The following is a 10,219-nucleotide window of genomic DNA, read 5'->3' as shown; positions in this document are numbered from 1 at the left end:
TGTATCGTGCAGGATTCGTATCTCTCGTCGCCAACTGTTGTAATTTTCGGATAGTTGGATCGAGAACGAAGTAAAACACGTGTGATTGGTTTGAACTTTTACAATGGAATGACATTTTATTTGAGTGAAAGATAAGTCAATGACATACTAGCGTGATAGACTGGTTACATATGAATTCAATTATAGCAAATTTATAACAAACTGTTGTACGAGCCAGGTGGTCATGGATGCTGGACCGAAGGTGTTTCTTCGCCGTCGAAACGGCTGCCAAAAGGGCTAGCGAAATGGTAGCATTTAGTTTAATTTGACCATCTACAGCGCACAGTAGATAGTTGAGGAAGGGTAAATTTACTTCTGCTTTCCCACTTTTTCAGCAAAGTCGCGGACAGATATCACAACTATTGTGAACGAAAAAACGACCGTGTATTTCAACAAAACCAGAAAATCTGTCTCTTTTAGATGTCGAAAAAATACGTCAATTTTGTAATTCAAACATTCGCAATTGGTGGACGAGACCCGAATCAGAACGATTGTTATAACGAATAAAGGCATTGTTTTTTTCTTTTTGCGTAATAGATATTTTCAACGATATTGTTTTGAAGACATTCTTTGAATGAAAGAATATGAACAAAGTGATAATAAGTTTCAACCAAGGAAAAAATGAGTCTATCATTGCAAAGCATTCACAAGATACTGTTTTTAAATTCTTCTGTAGTTATTTTTCCATAATTTTGATATCCGTCTAAAGAAAATCTGCATCACTTTCTGCTTTTAGAAAATTCTTTCAAATCCATCAAATGTTTTATATGAAGATTATGTTTCTGACCGATGCTGTAATCCAGTTTCTGTTTAAACAATTAAATCAAACCTCGTTTCCCGTATATCAAATCACGCGAGAATAGGAAGGATTAAAGGTATGAAATTCAGAATCACATATAGTAGTAGCAGATTATACTGATCGTAAGGTGGATAAATTTAGGTTTTCTATGATTTGAATAAGGTATTATTATTCAACAAAATTGTAGAAATGTATCTAACAAAATGATTCTGGCCTTGACCTATATTGAATGCTTCTCACTATTCAAACGAGTAAGACAGAGCTAAGAAAAACAATATGCGAGATGTTCATTATTATACATAATAGTCATGTTTTATCTCTAGAGTAATTTATAGAAGGGAAAATAAAATTACATGCCCATATGTTCAACAACTACATCATTCACGAGCAACCATGTATTCCTCCTCATCTTTAAGCCAGCATTTAATTCAACAAACTAACGCACCAAGCAAACGAATCATGGGATGAGTCCTAATAGTAGAATAGTCATACACTGTATTAATTTTTCCTACATAACGTTCAAACGTCCGAAATTATGCAACCGACATGTCTTTTATAAACGGGAATGAACTCTTTAACTTCACGGAGTTTATTTTTACACGCAACTGTCCGTGACAATGATGATAGACACAAAAAGATCAATAAAGTATAAGTGACGCGAAAGCGTATGTGGCAGTGATGTTCGTGATCAGGCCCGTGGTTTGCACGGTTTAAAAGTGGTAATTTTAATTTGGAAGACGAAGAACGTCCCGGGCCGCCAAAAAAGTTTGAAGATGAAGAATTGGAGGTTTTACTCGATCAAGATCCGTCACAAACGCAACACAAACTTGCAGATACAATTGGAGTAGCTCAGCAAACCATATCCGATCGTTTAAAAGCAGTGGGAATGATCCAAAAGATAGGACATTGGGTGCCGTATGAATTGAAGCCACGAGACGTCGAACGCGGTTTTTTCACGTGCGAAAAACTGCTCCAACGACAGAAAAGAAAAGGTTTTTTTTGCATCGAATCGTTACTGGCGATGAGAAGTTGGTCCATCACGACAATCGTGAACGTCGGGCAACGTATGGATACCTCGGCTATGCATCAACATCGACGGCCACGCGGAATATTCGGCGCCAGAAGCTTATGCTGTCTCCTTGGTGGGACCAGCTACGGGGGACCACTACCGACGACAATGCGTTTAAGCCGTGCACTGGAGGAAAAACGGCCACAATACGAGCAAAGACACGATATAGTTATTTTGCAGCACGACAATGCTCGGTCGCATGTCACGAAACCGGCCAAAACATACTTGGAAACGCTGAAACGCTCCGTCCGATTACTACCGATTACTTCGATCGATGCAACATGGCCTGGTTGACCAGCACTTCTCCAATTTTGAGGAAGTCAAAAATTGGATCGATTCGTGGCTAGCTGACAACCCGCCTGATTATTTCCGCAAAGGGATCCGTGAATTGCCAGAAAGACGGGAAAAAGTTGTGACCATCTCTATGCTTTGAATATTAAATTTGTAACCATTTTTGCAGAATAAAGCATTAATTTTTGAAAAAACGAAGAAAGTTACCGGTACTCCTATTAGAATAAAGGGTGTGTCACATCAAATTGCATCACGGAAAAAACGCTGTAGAAATTCGCCCAGTAGACCGATCCTTTTGAAAATTTTAGACAGTAAAATAAAAACTATTAAACAACTTTTGGCATTTTCTTTTTATTCATACTTCGAGCCCAAGCCCGTATGCTTGCACCTTCCTCTTTACCCCGTCCATAAGGTTCTGTGCAACGTCAGGTTGTAGTTTTTTTTTTTTTGAACAGAAATCCATTTTCACTTGAAGTCCGCCTCCGATTTGACAACTTTTGGGTTCTTCCGGAGGGCCTGCTTCAAAATCGCCCAATATTTCTCTATTGGGCGAAGCTCCGGCGCGTTGGGCGGGTTCATTTCCTTTGGCACGAAGGTGACCCCGTTGGCTTCGTACCACTCCAACACGTCCTTTGAATAGTGGCACGAAGCGAGATCGGGCCAGAAGATGATCAGGCCCTCGTGCTGCTTCAATAGTGGTAGTAAGCGCTTCTGTAGGCACTCCTTAAGGTAAACCTGCCCGTTTACCGTGCCGGTCATCACGAAGGGGGCGCTCCGCTTTCCGCAAGAGCAGATCGCTTGCCACACCATGTACTTTTTGGCAAACTTGGATAGTTTCTGCTTGCGAATCTCCTCCGAAACGTTGAATTTGTCCTCTGCGGAGAAGAACAACAGGCCCGGCAGCTGACGAAAGTCCGCTTTGACGTAGGTTTCGTCGTCCATTACCAGGCAATGCGGCTTCGTCAGCATTTCGGTGTACAGGATCCGGGCTCGCGTCTTCCCCACCATGTTTTGCCTTTCGTCGCGGTTAGGAGCCTTCTGAACCTTGTATGTACGCAGGCCCTCCCGCTGCTTGGTCCGCTGGACGAATGAACTTGACAAATTCAGCTTATTGGCGACATCCCGGACCGAACTTCTCGGATCACGTCTAAACTGCCTAACTACGCGCTTGTGATCTTTTTCACTGACGGAGCATCCATTTTTGCCGTTGTTCACCTTCCGGTCGATGGTTAGGTTCTCGAAGTATCGTTTTAGTACTCTGCTGACCGTGGATTGGACGATTCCCAGCATCTTACCGATGTCCCGATGTGACAACTCCGGATTCTCTAAATGAGTGCACAGGATTAATTCACGACGCTCTTTTTCGTTCGACATTTTTCCAAATTTACGAAAAATTGACAGTAAAGCATCGCCAACGTGATCTATACACTCTTATCTGATTATAAGCCAAAGCTGAAGATATAATTCCTAAAAATTAAATTTCTACAGCGTTTTTTCCGTGATGCAATTTGATGTGACACACCCTTTACTCCTTTAATGAACCGTCCGGATTCAAAAGCATCACACGCTTTTCAAATACATGTGTTGACATCTTCCAGAGGAAGGGAACTGCCAGAGATGACTCTCGAATACTATTAATATTAAAAAAAGAGTCATTAAAATTACCCTCATCCCCTTTAAACTCACTGCAATTCGGATGAGCGACCGATGCTTTGTTTGCTCGAAACATATCACGTTTCTGCTGAGTGACTGCAAGTGGGGCAAAAAACCTTGTATTCTATTCACCGGAACGCTGCCAAAAAATGGGGAGTAAGATGTTTGGTATATACACCGAAGAAAAAGCGGAATAAACAGGTGGCATCGTTTGCATTCGGAGTTATCTCTCACCTTCACGGAACACCGCGAGTCACCGACGAACGAGCGGTTGGGTGAACATAAAAAGAAAAACAGTCACTTTGTGTGAATTTTGGGGCCACATAGTTTCCCGAGTTTCAACGGCTTTCTGCTGTGTTTTGTCTCCGTTCTAGGTCGTGCCACGTACAAAATAACACCAAACCGTGTTTCCGATAGCGCTTTCCCCGGTTTAAAGTTTACTTTCCATTTTTTGTTGGCCCCATTCTTCAGCGTTAATATTTGCGTTATCTAACGAGATGCTATCGGTCCTCCGCGTTGCGTCGGATGTCTAAACGTACACACGCCTTCCCAGGAAAAGGGAAAAAAAACCAACGCGAAATTATTGCCGCTGAAAATAATGGAAAAAAATGAAAAATTTTCTCATCGTTTATTTTATCACCTCCTGAGAAACGGCCCGGCGGATAGACGGGGTCTTTTTTCTTTCTCGAGACAAAAAAAAACAAGAAAATGGTAGCCCGTGGTAGATTGGCCGGGTGAAAAATCACCACCCAACGGGTGGTGGTGACGATCTGGTGAAGACGCCGGGTGATTTATAATGCCTCGGGTGGGGCTAAATTTGAGCTGGGCCTTTCCTTGCTCGACGTTGGCTGTGGAGAGCCGCGCGCGGGTTACAAGAATCCGATGGTAAACATTCGAAGGCAAGGCAAGCGGATTTGGTTTTTTTTTTTGCTCCGCCGATGTGGTATCGGAAAAGGTTTTTTTGTTCCTCAGCGATGGGTTTTGACATCCACCGCAACAAATCCGATGCTCGATTAGTGAATCGTAAAATTGACCCGTTTGTTCTGCTGCTAGACGGTAGAAAAAATGGTCGGCCACTGGTTGCTCGAATGTTGTGGTTCGGTGCACAAGTTTCACTAGCTAATTAAATTTGGTTTGAATCCATTTCGATGAAGGGAGCCCTTCAATTTCCCGGGTTGCAACAATCACGAACCCAACCTCATCCGACCCCATCGCGTTGCCATAAAAAATCGAACAGTATATAAACGAGTTATGGCTCGGGACCCGACTTTATGCTCCACCTCCACCGATGGCACTCCGCTCCAAATGTGCGGCAAAACAACACTTTGGATGGTACCACATAAAGACTACATTATAGGGATTACTGCCGTAAACCCGCTGGTATGGCGATTTGGGTTCCCGCTCACTTAGGTTAACTCGGCAGCTCGTAAACCTGGCCCTCGAACGACACGGGTTGTAATCCGTTAAAAGGCGGCAAATGAAGCACCATAATTTACACGCGGCGAAAGCGTAAAATATCGGTTGAGTCGATTTTAGAAGATAGCGATTTCCGGCGGCAAGTTTGAGCGCGATCTTCAAAGTTGATGCCAAACGGTTTTTGGAGATGACAGAGAAACTTTTTTTCCCAAGGAAATGACCGCAAAAATGGGCCGAGATGAGAAGTACTTTTTCTATTGTTATACTTTCCATAAATTACGAGAAACGTTGTCGGTAAGTACTGAAAAGGGGGAGGGACACGAACGTTGCGACAATGTCCCATTCTGAAGTTTTGCTGCGAACAAGGCCCAGCTTTTTTGTGTCCATTTTGCTGTTACTTGTTTAGAAGTTGTGTCGTGTTTCCCAGCATCTGTTGCTTGCTCGGTCGGTCTATTCAGCACTAATGAAGGGCAGAAGGATTTTGTTTCCTCCCTGCCGATCTCAAAACTACCTTTCGCCAGTGTTGCTCGTGTCGTTCATGTTTTAAGGGACACAGTTTTGTGTTCAACCAATCTGCGCCATGGAGTCAATTTCCCAAAATTGCTGGGTCCTTTTCTTCCTCACTGCACACAGCTTCAACCATTCCAGCTCCTCCAATCAGCCCGGAACGTTGCAGCACACGCTGCTGGTTCTTAAATTATGAGAAATCGATTTTCCTCGTTACTCATACATTTTCCCCGCCTCACTTTCGCCACGGCCCCAGAGTTTTCGGAATGTGTTCGCACAGATGGGCAGCAGCCGTGCGGCGGGAGAAGGAACGGAAAGAGCGCGAGATCGCTGCTGTCGATTCCTGCTCTAGCAGAAGGGAGAAGAATCACTCGGCAGTATTTCCCTTGAAATCTCGAAAACTTCCTGTTTCCACTCGTGGAATGCGAGCGTATTTTACACGAGCCTTCTTCCCATTCTGTTCTCTTTTTTTACTCCAGTTTTCGTTCCAGCTTCCGTTCGGTTCGTCCTTCTCCTTCTCCCCCTCCTGGGGGATTGAAAAAGGGAAAACGCATTAGCTAAGGAGGTACACTTTCATGGACTCTTTAAATGTCTGCTCTGTGCGGAGGGTCTGATATGTCGTTACGTCAAGATTGAGGTGCGCAGACGGGATACATTCGGAGCGCTTAATGAGATGGAATGTACTTTTGTCATAATTGACAGTGGTACGAACGGAATTCATATCTGTTTATGATGGAACTGCAATCCATGTTAGGGCAATGGAACGTTACAATCAAATTCATATTTCTTATTTTTGTTGGCAATACCAACCCTCTTTGTGATACTCATTTATTCTTAATGCTATTTGAAAAAGAAAATCTCAACGAATCTTTTGTCGCAAAAATTGTTCGGATACAACCTTGTGATTAATTAGAAGAAACAAAACTTCTAATACTGTGAAACTAGGTTGACCAAACGTGCCGTTTTTAACCAAGGCTGCACTGTTTCATCAATATCACTGACAACCGACGAGCCACTTCCTACTGACAAAAATCTTGATCAAACGTTGACGGACGGCGAGATGAAGAATAGAAGGTGGGAAGATTCACGGGTTTTGGTTGTGTTGAACTTTGATTGTGTTAGTAGCCAGGAAGATAGGAACAAAATTGAATGTGTCAACGAATAACGTTGAAAGAGGATATACAGAAGCTAATTATAGATTTCCAAATCATATTTTTCGCATCATGAAAAAAAAACGAAACATATCACGAACTAAAATGTTTAATTATTTCTTTGATTTCAGATATAGTATTCTAATGTCTACTATGTTTGGATTCTAGAGCAACTTCATGGAAGTTTGACATTTGTCAGCAATTGTAATTACTTTTTCACAATTAAGGTGCTAAAAATTTCAGTCGTCTAAAACTAAGACGCAAGCGGAAAGTTTTTCGTCTCAAATGTTTATCCGTCAAAGGAACAAAAGATTGTATGACTCTGACTTTGTTCGTTTACGTTTTTGGTCGACGTAACGAGAAGTAAAATTGAATTGAAATTATGTTTAGAACACTTCAAAAACACTGAAATTTCAGTTTCTGTTAAAATGTCGGGCCCTTGTGATTTTGAACGCTAGCATTGATTTAGGAAAAAAGTAGTTCATTTCATTTGTTTATTTTTACTTTTAATAACAACACTTTTCCTATGTAGTGGACTATTATAAGAAAAGTAACATACATCAACAAAATCTGTGACGTCACAGTTTTAAAAAATATTCCCACCTTTCATTTTCCATCTCGGACTGACGGAGTACGATGCAACACTATGCATGTTACTGAGCTTTGTCAATACGCTTTGACCGATCAAGTAGGCGGTAAAATTGTACGTAACGAATTGATGGTTGTCGCAGATTGCATTTCATTTTCATCGAGCAAAGCTTCCATTTTCGTTCCGGTTGTTGTTTCTTGTATCTATTGCAGTAAATACTATGACGAACAAGCGATAACGTGTGAACGATAGTAAATAATTCAGGAAACGGAATATATAATTGACCAAAGCTTGAACAATCTTTACATGCTGCAAATAATGAAGAAATTTCTCTCTTCGTTGAAATTTCTGCCCGATATCGAAATTCACGTATTTGAAAGTCCGTTTAGACTCATTTATATCCTTTGTTCCCTCGAAGTTTTCCCATTGTATATTAGAATTGTATTCAGGTAGCTCAACGTAAACAAATGCACCCTGATAACGTGTAAACTTCCATTACATCAAGTGATCTGGTATTTCTCGTCTTGACGATCATATTGCGCTGACTTGCAACATGCTTTGATGGTCAAAACACTCTGACAAACTATTTAGCATCAAAGAATGAAGAATTTGTTTTGTCGGTTTATGTCTTGTTGCACGTTGTTTGGTGGTAATGTTGCAATGGTCGTCATACAGCAATTCTAAATGAAATCGACAAATGACAAAACATGAGTATTTTTGATTCGAATGAAATGTGTATTCCGTTTAGAGACGAATGAACTCTCTGAGTTTAAAGTCTCTTTAATTCAATACCGTTACCGTGTATTCCGTTTGGGTTAGAGGAAATATGAGTTTTCCACAGCAATTGGGAATTTTTTTTACTCAAGCGTAACTTTTGAAAAGGGCGTATCGATTTGAGTAAGAAAAATCTTTGATAATTTATATCTCAAAAATTATGAATCGTACCGAAATAGTGTCTTAGAAAGAGTTACAGGGAAACTTCGATATAACGTACCCTCGTTATAACGTGCCATCGATATAACGTACATTTTACATCGATATAACGTACACATGATCAAAGTCCAAAAAAATATTTTTTTTAATATTTTTTTTCTGGAAGAACAATAAATTATCTGTATTTTGATACTAAAGCTTGTGTTGTAACTTTAACCAATCCCGAAATACTACTGTTTTGTGATTCCGGATTCTGAATAAATCAAACTTTAATCAACAGAACGATGGGAAACATCATGAGAAAAGTTGGCTTCGTCTTCTTATTGATTTTATTCATCAACCTTACTCAAACAGCAATACAATAAAGTAAAATAAGCTACGTTTCAGAGTTCTTTATTATGCTTCGATATAACGTACATTTCGATACATCGTACAATTTTGAAAGTAAAATGTACGTTATATCGAAGTTACCCTGTATAGAGTACTGATGGTTGAATATGAAAAAAATGTACACTGAGAAAAAAAATTAATACTCTTTTTTTTATTTACAAAATAAAAATTCAATTTGCAATATCCAAAATACATATTTTTTATTTTTTTTTTTTAATTTTTTCATACAAAATAGAAGTCATGCAGAAAATTTAAAAAATGGGCCCAAGATGGTAAAACTATTTTTGACGAAATTTATGAAACATCGAATTTTTAGGAATTTTCGAAACTTCGAATTTTTGTACGTTAACAATAATTTTTGACCACAAATTATGAATTCTGATGTGATTTGAAAAAAAGGGTAATTATCAATCTCCTTCTAAATGTAACCATTCTCGAAATATTTGAAAAAATATTTCTAATTTATTGTCTTTTTTATAGTAAATAATCCCTTTTAATATGTTTGTCGTGTTATACCGTCATGTTCATGAAATTTTATGAATTTGCTTATAACTTCCAAGAACTTTTCCAAATACATCATCATGGATCATTTTTTGACTCAAGCGTAACATTTGAAAAGGGCGTATCGATTTGAGTAAGAGAAATCTTTGATAATTTATATCTCAAAAAATATGAGTCGTACCGAAATAGTGTGTTAGAAAGAGTTATAGAGCTATAGTGTGTTAGAAAGAGATTATAGAGTTGGCTTAATTTGAAAAAAATATACACTGAGAAGAAAAATTAGTATTTTTTTTTTATTTACAAAATAAAATTTTAATTTGCGATATCAAAAAATATGTATTTTTTTATTTTTTTTTTATTTTTTCATATAGAATAGAAGTCATGTAGAAAATTTAAAAAATGGCCCCAAGATGGTAAAACTATTTTTGACGAAATTTATGAAACATCGAATTTTTAGGAATTTTCGAAACTTCGAATATTTGTATGTTAGCAATCATTCTTAGCCACAAATTATGAATTCTGATGTGATTTAAAACAAAAAAGGTTATTATCAATCTCCTTCTAAATGCAACCATTCTCGAGATATTGAAAAAAATATTTCTAGTTCATAATCTTTTTTATAATAAATAATCTCTTTTAATATGTTTGTCATGTTATACCGTCATGTTCATGAAATTTTATGAATTTTCTTATAATTTCCAACAATTTTTTTTATTGATTGAAGTTTGTAAGAAGATAAAACAGATTTTTTAGTTTCGCTACATTTTGTTTTAACCCACATGTCTTCGAATGTTTCGTAACGTAACTCCTAAACATATGTATTTACTATAACCATGTGTTTGGAAAAGTTGTTGGAAATTATAAGCGAATTCATAAAATCT

The sequence above is a fragment of the Toxorhynchites rutilus genome, chromosome 1 (genome assembly GCF_029784135.1).
Source record: "Toxorhynchites rutilus septentrionalis strain SRP chromosome 1, ASM2978413v1, whole genome shotgun sequence".
In the NCBI taxonomy this organism is placed as follows: Eukaryota; Metazoa; Arthropoda; class Insecta; order Diptera; family Culicidae; genus Toxorhynchites; species Toxorhynchites rutilus.
This window is presented reverse-complemented; position numbering follows the sequence as displayed.